The 13282-nt window shown below is 51.1% G+C and overlaps 1 pseudogene; it reads right to left on the bottom strand.

The window, feature by feature from the left end:
• Window positions 1–356: 356 nt before the first annotated feature.
• LOC133362086 (protein LSM14 homolog A-A-like) lies at window positions 357–12126 on the bottom strand (annotated as a pseudogene).
• Between the last annotated feature and the right edge of the window lie 1156 nt (window positions 12127–13282).

Genomic DNA, 13282 nt, shown 5'->3' with positions numbered 1-13282 from the left:
CGCTCTGGAATTGCCACAGACCCCGAAAAGACAAATTGCGTGCGCTCATGGCCAACTCCTACCTCTGTTGGGGAGGTGCGGAGTTTTATCGGCTTCGCCTCATATTATCGACGATTTGTTGCGGGATTCGCATCCATCGCGAAGCCCCTCCACGCATTAACGGCCAAAGGGGTCAAATTCCGCTGGGGAGAGTTAGAACAGGCATAGTTCAATGTCGTCCGAAAAGCACTGGTCGATGCTCCTACCCTGTCTTATCCAGATTTTACCACTCCGTTCATTCTGAATACAGACGCCAGCAACACCGGAATTGGAGGGGTGCTGTCGCAAATTGTCAATGGAGTGGAGTGCGTCGTCGCCTATGGCAGCAGGGTGCTGTCGCCCGCGGAGCAACGTTACTGCGTGACGCGCCGCGAATTGCTTGCTATCGTTTTTTTCATAAAGCAGTGCAGACCATACGTGTATGGCAGGCATTTCACAGTACGCTCCGACCATGCGGCACTACAATACGCCTTGCGAGTGGACCAACCATCTGGACAGCTTTCGCGTTGGCTCGAGATCCTCCAGGACTTTGCGTTCACTGTCATTTACCGCAAGGGGATTCAACACGGGAACGCCGACGGGTTGTCGCGACTGCCGACCAATGGGCGCTGTGCTTGTTTTTTGGGTGCGGGGCGTTGTAGGCAGCCTGACAGGGTACCGCCCCCATCCCTTGCGGCCACGGCCGGGGATGGGGTCGGGAACCACGGGGATCCCTCCACGCAAGTTTCGCAGGACGCATTGCTGGGCCTCAGGTTGGACGACTGGGGACATCTTCAGATGGAAGACGTCTCCCTCCTCAAATTGAGACGCCGCGCTAGAGATGCCGAGGGTCACAGGGGGCAGGGGGGCCCCGTATCATATGTCATCCGGGAAGGCGTCCTCATGCATTGGGATGGGGGGTCCCAATCCCACACATTGGTGGTGCCCACCTCCCTGCGGGGGCGACTTGTGTGGGAAACCCACAGTCGCCTCTTGCACTTGGGTGTTCAGAAAACACTAGCTAAAATCCAATTGGAATTTTTCTGGCCGGGCATTGCAAACGATGTGGCTGATCTTGTGCAAGGTTGCACAGAATGTGCACGGCGGAAACCACCTGCTAGGCCGTCCTGCCCGCCGCTCCAACCCATTAAGATTTCCCGGGTCAATGAGATCGTCGCATTGGATATTTTGGGTTCGTTTCCCGCTACTCCTCGGGGTAGTAAGTACCTTTTTGTTGGGGTCGAATATTTTACCCGATGGGCCATGGCCTGGCCACTCCCCAACCAGTCTGCAGCAGCCATTACGGAAGCCTTTTTCCAGGGCTACGTCCTGGATAAGGGTGCTACCGAACGCCTGCTGACCGACCAAGGGAAAAATTTCTCTTCCACCCAGTTGCGGGATGTGTGCAACCTGCTAGGGACACACAAAATTCGCACCTCGCCATATCACCCCCAGACTGACGGTATGGTCGAGCGATTACATAGGACACTTACCTCCATGCTAAGCCACCAGGTGTCTGAGTCACAGACTGATTGGGATCTCCACATACCTGGTGTCTTGTATGGTAGGGAAGTTTGCCCCCCAATCGACGTACAATTGCACATTAAACAGCCCGCACCTAAGGCTAAGATTGCCGACCACATCCGTGCTAATGTGCGTCATCTCGTGGATGCCCGGGAGGCTGCTCAAAATAACTCAGAAGCCCGTCAGCTTGCCAACGAGTGGTTGCGGAATCTCCGCACGTCCCGCCACGTTTGGGTAGAAGGGGACCGCGCCTGGCTCCACTGCCCGCAGGTACCATTGGCTACTTCCTCAAAACTGCTTAAGCCTTGGAGAGGCCCGGTTGTTATTATTCGCGTTCTCCGCCCGCAGTGTGTCAGGATCCAGCATGGCAAGCGACGTTGGTTCGTGCACCCGTCACGTCTAAAACCTTACATTCAACCCTACACACCTCCTTCACTTCTCCGGGGCCGAGAGCGCGACATGTCTGACGAGCCGCGCCGCGATAATGCTGCTTCTAACTCTCGGGCAGGTCCCGCTGTCCCGCCCTCAGGTGCCTTGGGAATGAAACCCGCCACGGCCGACCCAGCGGGAACAAGCTTGCCCGCGGGATCAGCGACCCAGGACACAAGCGCAACAGCGGGTCGTCGGTCCCCTCCCGCCTCCGTCGCGACCGATGGACCTGCCACTCGGACTCGCTCAAAACTCAAACGATTTTCATGACCCCCGCCCACGAACTCTCGTCCCAACGTGACGCCACTCACCTTGCCATCATGTAAAGTGGGCGATTGGGGCATGCGTTCATCCTGGATATATGTGTTTATACAGTGTTGTTCTGCATCGGTGGCCTGGAGTTTTTTTTTATATACGCGTGACCACAGGAGGGGGAGAGGCGCTTTCTTCTCATTTTTTTTTCTCATTCTGATGGGTAACAAATAATTTATTGTACAATTGTATTTTTTTTTGACAGCCGGGTCGGCTGGAGGCTACGTAGAGGGGGGTAATGTAGTGACATAAGAAGGGAGAAGCTGCTGGGGGCTCTGGGACCCTGGGTGGGCCAGGCGCTTAAGCCTCTTGGCGTCAGGCGTTGGGTGCCCAGGCGCTTAATCCCCTTGGGGGCGCACACGGCCCCACCCCTCGTTGGGGACTGGGCATAAAAGGGGAGCTCCCTGGACGATCAGGGCCAGTCGTAGCTCAAGACCCAAGACCCACGACCAGCCATCTGAAGACCCTGGGATGTTGTGAGAGCGAGTGGTGGGACTCTGGAACTCCCGACTCTACGAACTTGTGAGGGCGAGTTCCAAAGCGTAGCCAGTGTAGAGTATCTAGGCTGTGTACCTAGACTGTGTACCTAGGCTGTAACAGAGTATCAGGACTGTTGGAGTGTTGTATTGTCATAAAGAAGTTACCTCTACAAGTGTCTCCGGAACCCGTTACACACACACTAGCAATCTAAAGCAACGCAGTAAATTCAAAGGAGCAATGTTCCAAAGCCAACAGCCGGTCAACTTTAATCTTCGCCAGACACTTCACCACGGCCAATGCGCCAATATAAATTCCGCAACATTTAATGCCGCCTTGTGAAATACAAACACAACTCAATTAAATTGTCATGTCCATGCTCATTTCAGATTAAGACCGGTCGCACAAAAGCACCCATTTCAGGAGACAATTTAAAGTCCGACTTAACAGACATGTTTTACCTTCACCCATTAGACTAAAGTTCAAAACTTTCTTTAAAATTATAAACGTCTAAAGTGTTCAACCAAACGCGGTGTATACCTTGTGTACACACCATAAACATTGCAAGAATCGTATATCAATTAACAAAACCCACATGCAGACTTTTTGGTTCTTCCAGTAAAGTCACGTAGAAGGGAAATAATAAAACATCATAAAATACAATTCTCACGACGTTTCGGCCACAATGCAAGCAACCGTCCTCAGGTGAAGAACAGGTCTGTCGGAAAGACAGCGTCTGAATGAAACACCACCAGGTTTGGCAGCGTATATTGCTGTGTATATTGCTGCCAAGCTTGGTGTGTTCATTCAGACGCTGTCTTTCCGACAGACCTGTTCTTCACCTGAGGACGGCTGCTTGCGTTGTGGTGAAGAACAGGTCTGTCGGAAAGACAGACGCTGTCTTTCCGACAGACCTGTTCTTCACCACAACGCAAGCAGCCGTCCTCAGGTGAAGAACAGGTCTGTCGGAAAGACAGACGCTGTCTTTCCGACAGACCTGTTCTTCACCACAACGCAAGCAGCCGTCCTCAGGTGAAGAACAGGTCTGTCGGAAAGACAGCGTCTGAATGAACACACCAAGCTTGGCAGCAATATACACAGCAATATACGCTGCCAAACCTGGTGGTGTTTCATTCAGACGCTGTCTTTCCGACAGACCTGTTCTTCACCTGAGGACGGCTGCTTGCGTTGTGGCCGAAACGTGGTGAGAATTGTAATTTATTATGTTTTTATTATTTGATTATTTCCCTTCTATGTGACTTTACCGAAAGAACCAAGAAGATGAATCCCTGCAGTCACGAAAGAATCTTTAAATCGAAACCCACATGCAGTCCTTAACGTAACGTTTCTTCAGACCCAACAACATTTTTTTTTTAAATCAAACAAACCCCCGATATGTGTACGCTCTGGGTGGGAGCTGTGGTTCTCTACAACCTGCAACAACAACAACAGCAGCAGTAAGCAGCATTGGCGACGTCAAGAAGCAACACGACAGATCGTGGTCAAACCCCGCAAAGGGCTGGATTGTCACTTGGAGAATTGGCGATTGTGGCCGAGATTTCTCCGTGTCATCCAAACTCTAACGTGGGGCACGAGAGCGTTGACAAGCGACTGCCGTTTGAAACAAACTCCTCCACATCTTTATCTCACCGGGTGAGACCCACGCAGCTGTGCGAGCGCTCTTTGATTTAGAAGTTGTTCACGATATAATACGCAAATCATATCACACTGGTCAACAAAACAAAACAACAACATGTAGTTCTGGCCTGGACTTTTGCAGCTGTTCTGGACTAAATTCAGGGTGCCGATTTCAAATCTGATCTCAGATTTGCTCCGTCCGTCGCATCTCATTTTTATGCTATCGGCATACCCCGTCAAATGGTCTCTCTCTCATCCTCCACGGAGCAGCGTGTTCTCACGGGGAGAACCTCACAAGCAACATCAACAGACTTCCGTTATCGTGTTGCAGCCGGAAAGACAGCGTCTGAATGAACACCACTAAGCTTGGCAGCGTATATTTAAGCTGGGTTAGAGGAGGAAGAGCGCCTTGACAAAGGGACTCACATATCAACAGAGGAATGTAGTATATTTATAAGAAATTCAGATATGGGATTAGTCACTACTTGTGGAATGTGTAGGAGGTGGGCGGGGGGTTTCAAAGTCATATTATGCAGGATTAGCAGCATCAAAAGGAGGGAGTAGGGGTAGCATTAATAAAGGGAAGGAATCATATTCTTAGGTTTTTTCGGTAAAGTCACGTAGGTAAAAAAATTTAAATTAATAAAAGTTAAATAAAAAAAGCTTCCGGAAGCTTGTCTGGCCTCCAAAACGTCGTGATTTTTATTTTATTTAACTTTTATTAATTTAAAAAAATTTTACCTACGTGACTTTACCGAAAAAACCTAAGAATACGAATCCTTGCAGTCACGAAAGCTTCAAATCTAGAAAGGGAAGGAATGTTAATAGTATGGGAGCTGCAGCAACTAAGCCACCACGTAAAAAAACTAAAATATAAACTACATCAGTATCATCAATATACTAAATATACTCTCCAACAAGCCGAGCTATTGTCACCGTCACCGTGGTCGTCACCTGTCTAGGCTGCACCTCGGCCGGAGGAGGAGACTGCCTGCCCCCCCCCACCGGCGGCTTTGGGCGCGCACGGCCGCCCGTCCCCCCCCCACAGGGCCCCGCGTCGGCGGGAGCGGCGAGCGAGCGACGTGGAGAGGTCCGCCCCGAACGTCGCCACGTTCAGGCGCCGCTGCTCCGCCAACGTCACGCGGCAGTTCCTGGCGGGGCGGGAGGAGGAGGAGGGGGGAGGGGCGGGGGTGGGGGGGTGAGCACGGCTGGTCAGAGGTCGCAGACGGGTTTTGATTTCTTACCCGTACCCGGCCGCACCAGGGTCGCAAACGGGTACCCGTACCCTACCCGTACCCATACCCTACCCGTACCCTACCCGTACCCTACCCGTACCCTACCCGGAATGAGTGACAAACGGTGACTCACCAGTGACTCACGGCCTACCCGTACCCAGCCGCACCAGGGTCGCAAACGGCTACCATTGGAACCTCATTTGCCAGCAAAAAATATTATAATTGTTTTTTTTACCCTTTTATCTGGCAACAAAACTGACACCTTTATTACAAGGAGTCATGTTTGCATAGACCACAATAACTGCAGCCATAATGCGTCATCTGGTCCAACCCATGTGAGACTAGGCTCTAAGGAAAGCTGTCTCGGGTATGGACCAATCAACTTCAAGGACAGTGCATATATTATCAGAGTTATGTTTTTTTTTGCATTCTGACTGCAGGTATTGTGGTCAATGCAAATACGACTCCTCGTAAAAAAGGTGTCAGTTTTGTTGACAGATAAAAGGGTAAAAAAACAATGATCATATTCTGCTACTGCTGATAAATGACGTTCCAATGGTCTAAACCCGACATCAGAGAGGTCTCTGCACGGCTGCACGCCATCCTGCGTCTAGTCAAATGTTCGTCTGGTGCCCAGTCAAACAGTTGCACGTCCTTCTCTTATTCTCGGGGCTGGGATTTTTTCCGAATCAAGTGCAACTACGCAATTCACGCGGCGTGCAATTTTTTTGGCGCGCCGATTCAAGTTAACGTCGCGCATTTTTGCAACGCCCAAAGTTTCCAGATGTGCCAGGAACGGCACAAACAATTTGCCCAAGCTCTGTCATCCTATATTGGGATGGTTAGGCCAACTCCGTTTTGTGAGTTTCTATACACGAGGTGGGGGGTGGGTGGGTGGGGGGGGGACAGCAACACCATCTCCGCACAGACGGAAACGGAGCCCGCTTGCTGTACTGCCGCCTCCCCCATCGCCTCCCCCATCGCCTCCCCCAGCAGGCGTTGCACTTGAAGGCGAGGAGATCCAACAAGAACACACACACACCACGAGCGAGCGGCAGAGACGGCCGTTACCTGGAAATGTTGTCAAAGAAGCTCCTGGTTTTGTCGTAGAAGCAGCCGTCCAGGAAGACGGGGGAGCTCGTGCGGGGACCCCTCAGCTTGTCCGCTGCTCAAGGGGAGACGCAACGGCGGAAGTGAGGGGGTGGCCTGGACAATTAAACACACGAAGATCCGCCCCCCCCCACCCAACCCAGACTCCACTGGTCAACACACATTCAGACGCTGTCTCCCCGACAGACCTGGTCTTCGCCTGAGGACGGCTGCTTGCGTTGTGGCCGAAACGTCGTGAGAATTATTTTATGTTTAATTTTTATTATTTTATTATTTCCCTTCTACGTGATGACTTTACCGAAAGATCCAAGAAGATGGTCAACACACTTTTTCTGGCATAAGGTATTCCAACGGTTTTAAGGTAATTTAGTTAGTCAACATCTCCTAGCCACCGTGATGATGATGATGAGAGAAACACACAAACTCCAAATATACAGCAGCAGGCATCGTCAGGGTTGGGATCGAACCCACGCCCTCCTGCACACCAGGCGAGGTAGTTAACATCTCATAGCCACCGTGATGATGACAAGTTTGCAGTCGGTACCACAGTGGGAAGTGTGTCAAAATTGAGTGACAAGATTTCTATTCTATGAGATCTCTTTTACCAGTGGCAAAATATAGTAGTAGGTTTTTACCCTTTTAAACTGGTACAAAACTGACACCTTTATTCAAGGCATCATGTTTGCAATAACCACAACACAAGTAGTCAAAAAAGCAAACCAAAAGAAGCAACTCTGATAATGATGATAAGGACAGTGCATATTATTATCATTATCAGAGTTGCTTCTTTTTGTTTGCTTTGTTGACTACTTGTGTTGTGGTTATTGCAAACATGATGCCTTGAATAAAGGTGTCAGTTTTGTACCAGTTTAAAAGGGTAAAAACCTGCTACTAAGATTTCTATTTTGCCGATACAGCAGCGGAGGAAGTGAGTTGTTGAGTGGCGGCAGCGTGTGAGTGAGTGAGTTTCTCCACCCCAGTATGACGCAGCTTTACCAAGTTTGCAGTGGGTACCACATTGGGAAGTTTCTAAAATTGAGTGACAAGATTTCTATTTTGACGACACAGCAGCAAAATTAAAATTAATCGAAACGTCGTGATTTTTTATTTTTTTTTATTTTACTTTTATTAATTTTATTTTTTTACCTACGTGACTTAGTTGTTGATCAGTGGCGGCAGCGTGTGAGTGAGTGCCCCACCTTCTCTCCGCTTGGCCTCCCTGCCCCGGAACTCCCTGTCCAGCGCCTCGCGGTCCAGCTTCGCGTTGGCGCTCGCAAAGTCAAACTCCGCGTCCAACTCAACGCACGACTCCGGGGCCCCACGGGGAGTCTGGGCGGCAATCCGCTTCGTGCTCCGACACCGTCGCTGCTGACGCTGGGGGGACGTCTGCACCCCCCGCTCCACCGTGGCGCTCTTCCTCGCGGCTGTGGGAGATAGTGCAGCTGCGTGTGAGTGTGTGTGTGAGTGTGTGTGTGAGTGTGTGTGAGTGTGTGTGCGTGAGTGTGTGTGAGTGTGTGTGTGAGTGTGTGTGAGTGTGTGTGTGAGTGTGTGAGTGTGGGTGAGTGTGTGAGTGTGTGTGAGTGTGCGTGTGTGCGTGAGTGAGTGTGTGCGTGTGTGAGTGTTCGTGTGTGCGTGAGTGTGTGCGTGAGTGTGTGTGAGTGCGTGTGTGAGTGTGTGTGTGTGCGTGTGAGCGTGTGAGTGTGTGCGTGTGTGCGTGTGTGCGTGTGTGTGAGTGTGTGTGAGTGTGTGTGTGCGCGTGTGTGTGTGTGCATGTGTTTTTCACTATAAATCCTTTATATGCGTGGCATCGGTTTTATTTTATTATTCATTTCTGTTTTTCTTGAGTAAGAGTTTCATTTTTATCACATTGGTATTTTAAATTAAATATGAAATTTTTTTTACGAACATTAATTGTCACGCACAACGAGTCTGTGTGCAAAATTTCAGCTCGATCGGATCATGGGAAGTGGGTTAAAAAACGACCGAAAATTTTGCATGGTCGTAAGCGCGCAAGCAAGCAAGCTAACTTAATATAAAGGATTTAAACAAGTATAACCCGTAAAAACTAAGTTTTTCACTATAAATCCTTTATATGCGTGGCGGCTAGAGTCCTCTCGTCCTCTGGCTTGAGATGGCTGCCACCTATGGGTCAGATGATTGCGTGGCAGCATTAAGAAATTGGTAATTAAATATAATATTATTGTCCTAAAAAGTGTAAAATTTTGGAGAAAAAAAATTCACGAACATAAATTGTCACGCACAACGAGTCTGTGTGCAAAATATCAGCTCGATTGCATCACGGGAAGTGGGTTAAAAAACGACCGAAAGATTTGCACTGTCGTAAGCGCGCAAGCATGTCAACTTAATATAAAGGATTTAAATAAAAAAACATCGGATTTCCGTACGACGTCAGGATAAGCTCCGTTAGCGAGCACCTGCAAAGGCTGCTGGCTGCAAGAGGGGGGCGGGCGGGCGGGCGGTACAACGCCCGGCCACCTTTGCATCCCCAGCGTTTACCGCGCCGCCCGTACCTGTGGCTCCTCCGTGTGCAGGCCGCCGCCCGTCCGCCGTGTCCCGCACGAGCCGGCGGGCTCCGCGCGTGCCGCCCCCGTGGCCGCCGCGGGCTCCGTGCTGCGTGTCCCGCAGGGGGCGGGCGCCCCGTGACGAGGAGGACTGGACGGGGGCGAGGGTGGGTGGTCACGCAGCGACGGGATCAATCGTAGCGTGTCCAGTAACAACAAATATGATAATTGGTTTTTTATCCTTTGTAATGCGGGCGTAAACGGCCCTCCGGAAGTGACGTCATGAGGGGAGGAGTTAGGTCACGTGGGGGAGAGGGGTTAAGCTATAGAGGGAGGGGAACCGGAAGAGGAAAGGGAGTGATGGGAGACCAGGAACGAGAGAGGCCACGAAGGGCGAAAGCGGAGGGTGGCGAGATCGCCACGGACACGGGAGCGAGGATCGGCACCGTCGGCCAGCGGTGACCGACCCGAAGCAGCGAGGAGGCTGCAGTCAGCAGCGGGGCTGCATACAGAGTCAGCAGCGGGTCTGCATACGGAGTAGCAGCCAAGAGGGTCTGCATATAGAGTAAGCAGCGGGGATCTGCACAGGGAGTCAGCAGCGAGTCTGCAGGGAGAGGAAGGAGGTTACAATAGAGAAAGCAGAGAGTCTGCAGGGAGAGGAAGGAGGCTACAATAGCGATAGCAGCCGGGGGCTACAAATAGAGTGTCTATAAGAGAGTGCCGTGTGGGAAAAGACAAGAACCCAATAAAGGACACGAAGTCAGAGGAGAAGCGTCCGAGTCCTTTATTACACTTTTATCTGGCAACAAAACTGACACCTTTTTTACAAGGAGTCATGTTTTGAGTTGTGAGCCTTTTGGCGTCATCTGGTCCAACACCATGTGAGACTGGGCCTCAAGGAAAGCTGTCTCGGGTGTGGACCAATCAACTTCAAGGACAGTGCGTACATTATCAGAGTTATGTTTTTTGTTTGCATTCCAACTGCAAGTATTGTGGTCTATGCAAACATGACTCCTTGTAAAAAAGGTGTCAGTTTTGTTGCCAGATAGAAGGGTAAAAAAACAATTATCATATTTTTCTACTGGCAAATGAGGTTCCAATGGTGTAAATGCTTTACTCCGAGCTCTCATACTCTGATGGTGCATTGTCTTTGAGTTGTGCGCCTTTTGGCAGTCATCTTGTCCAACTCCATGTGAGACTAGGCTCTAAGGAAAGCTGTCTCGGGTATGGACCAATCAATTTCAAGGACAGTGCATACATTATCAGAGTTGTGTTTTTTGTTTGCATTCCGACCGCAGGTATTGTGGTCAATGCAAACACGACTCCTTGTAAAAAAAGGTGTCAGTTTTGTTGCCAGATTACAGGGTAAACAACCAATGATCAGAGTTAAATATCTCGGTGGGGTCCTGCCCGCTAAAGTAACCAACCAGTTTGGCGCGAAGAGAACGGCTGCCCCCCTCTCACCTGCACGACGGCCAGGTGGGGGTGCAGAGCGGAGAGCGGGCACCCCAACTCCGCCAGGTCCTTGATCTCGCTGGCACGGAAGATGATGTAGTCGTAGATCTCCTCGCGAGGGGCGACGGCTCGCTCGGCGGGGGCGACCCTCCGTGCCGCACACACGCACTGCGCACGCACAAAGACGCCGCTAACGCCGCTAACGGTGCCGTGGTGGTGGTGGGTGTGTGGGCGCCACCGGTGGTGAGAAGTGAACCACTCGCCTGGTGTCTATCGGAGGTCGTGCGTTTCATCCCAACCCTGGCGTCGGTTTTGTGTCTATCACATCGGGTTTTTGAGATGATGTCAAATATTGCATTTTCAAAAAAACTTGCGGAAGAAAAATATTAAGTGAATGTGGATATCTACGTAAAATGATATTGTAAACACACTATCCTAAAAATACAGCACCGTATTTTAACACGAAAGCAATCCACTGACTTTTTTCGATTTAAAGCTTTCGTGACTGCAGGGATTCATCTTCTTGGTTCTTCGGTAAAGTCAACGTAGAAGGGAAGTAATAAAATAATAAAAATAAAACGTAATAAAATAATTCTGACGACGTTTCGGCTACAACGCAAGCAGCCGTCCTCAGGTGAAGAACACAAAACTTTAAGATCCTTCAACAAACTCCGGGATAATCGAGTCTCTCACCTTTCTGAAGAGATGCCACGACTCTAAGCTTAAATAGACGTTCCAAGCCTGGGGCGTGTCATTCAGACTCTGTCTTCTCGACAGACCTGTTCTTCACCTGAGGACGGCTGCTTGCGTTGTGGCCGAAAAGTCGTGAGAATTATTTTATTATGTTTTATTTTTATTATTTTATTATTTCCCTTCTACGTGACTTTACCGAAAGAACCAAGAAGATGAATCCCTGCAGTGGGGCTGGGTGGGGAGGGGCTGGGTGGGGAGGGTGGGCTGGGTGGGGGGTGGGAGGGGCTGGGTTGGGAGGGGCTGGGTGGGAGGGTGGGGCTGGGTGGGGCTGGGTGGGGAGGGGCTGAGTGGGGAGGGGCTGCTCACCCCGTGTGTGCCCTTATAAAACTCAACGTTTCACCTACTCACGCCGCCTTGTGCTGCCCGCCCTCACAGTCGGCCATGTTTGCAGAACACAGCACGCCCCACGCCCTGGTCACCGTCGTTGACCCTGGCCAACGTGTTCCTAGCAGCTCCCTCCGCAAGGAGCAGGGAAGTGTTTAAGCCCTCACCCCCTTTGACCCGTGACCCCCCCCACCCCCCCGTGCGTGACCTTTGGCCAAGGCGACGGTGCAGTCGTCCGTGTTGACCCCGCTCAGGGTGCCCTCGTAGCGGATGCCGGCCATGGAGATCAAGCTCGTCCTGCTGCCCAAGCACAGCGTCCACGTGGCCATGATGCTGCTGCTCCTGCTGATGATGATGCTGATGTTGATGATGCTGCTGATGATGATTCTGATGATGCTGCTGATGATGCTGCTGCTGATGATGATGATGCTGATGTTGATGATGCTGCTGATGATGATTCTGATGATGATGCTGCTGCTGCTCGTAGCCGCCGCCGGCTCGAGCTGCGGGAGACAACAAGAGGGGAGGGTGGGGCCGGGCAGGAGGAGGTGATGATGGTGATTGTGTTGATGATGTTGTTGATGATGATGGTGTTGTTGATGTTGTTGATGATGATGTTGTTGTTGTTGATGTAGTTAATGTTGTTGATGATGTAGTTAATGTTGTTGATGTTGTTGATGATGATGTTGTTGTTGTTGATGATGTAGTTAATGTTGTTGATGATGTTGTGTTGGTGGTGATGATGTTGTTGATGATGATGTTGTTGATGATGATGTTGTTGATGATGTAGTTAATGTTGTTGATGATGATGTTGTTGATGTTGATGGTGATCACCCACGATGCGCCCCGCGTGTTCACGCCGCTAGAACTGAGCTGCTCACCGAGTCGCGTCGTGCAAAGGGCGCCAAATTGTGGGGGAGGGGATTTTTTTCCCTCTTCCTGTCGACGGGGGTATTATTATTTTTGTTATATATTTTTTATTACTTTTTATATTTTATTATTTTTATTATTAATATTGTGTTCCCTATCTACGCGACGTTACCGAAATAAACAAAGAATTGCGCTCAACGTCTGTCGGGTCACTTGAGTTCACCCCCAAACCCCGCCCCCTCGCCCCCCTCGCCCCGCCCCCCGCCCCGCCCCCCTCGCCCCTCGCCCCACGACTTCCTCTTGTCCACTTCCTGCCCCCCGCCCCCCTCCCTTCACCCCTCCTGGTGGTGGTGGGGGGTGGTGGTGGTGGGGGTGGTGGTGGGTGGTGGTGGGGGGTGGTGGGGTGGGGGTGGTGGTGGGTGGTGGTGGGGGGTGGTGGTGGGTGGTGGTGGGGGGGTGGTGGTGGGTGGTGGTGGTGGGGGGGTGGTGGTGGGGGGTGGGGTGGGGGGTGGTGGGGGGAGAGGTGGGGCTGGGTGTGGAGGGTGGGGGCTGGGAGGGGTGGGGCTGGTCACCCCGTGGTGCCCTTACAAAACTCAATGTTTAACCTACTCACGC

Source organism: Lethenteron reissneri, unplaced genomic scaffold, assembly GCF_015708825.2.
Source record: "Lethenteron reissneri isolate LAM-NWPU_2019-01 unplaced genomic scaffold, ASM1570882v1 scaffold_1360, whole genome shotgun sequence".
Lineage (NCBI taxonomy): Eukaryota > Metazoa > Chordata > Hyperoartia > Petromyzontiformes > Petromyzontidae > Lethenteron > Lethenteron reissneri.
Note: the sequence above shows the minus strand (reverse complement) of the source record. Positions and strands in the feature narration are given on the sequence as shown.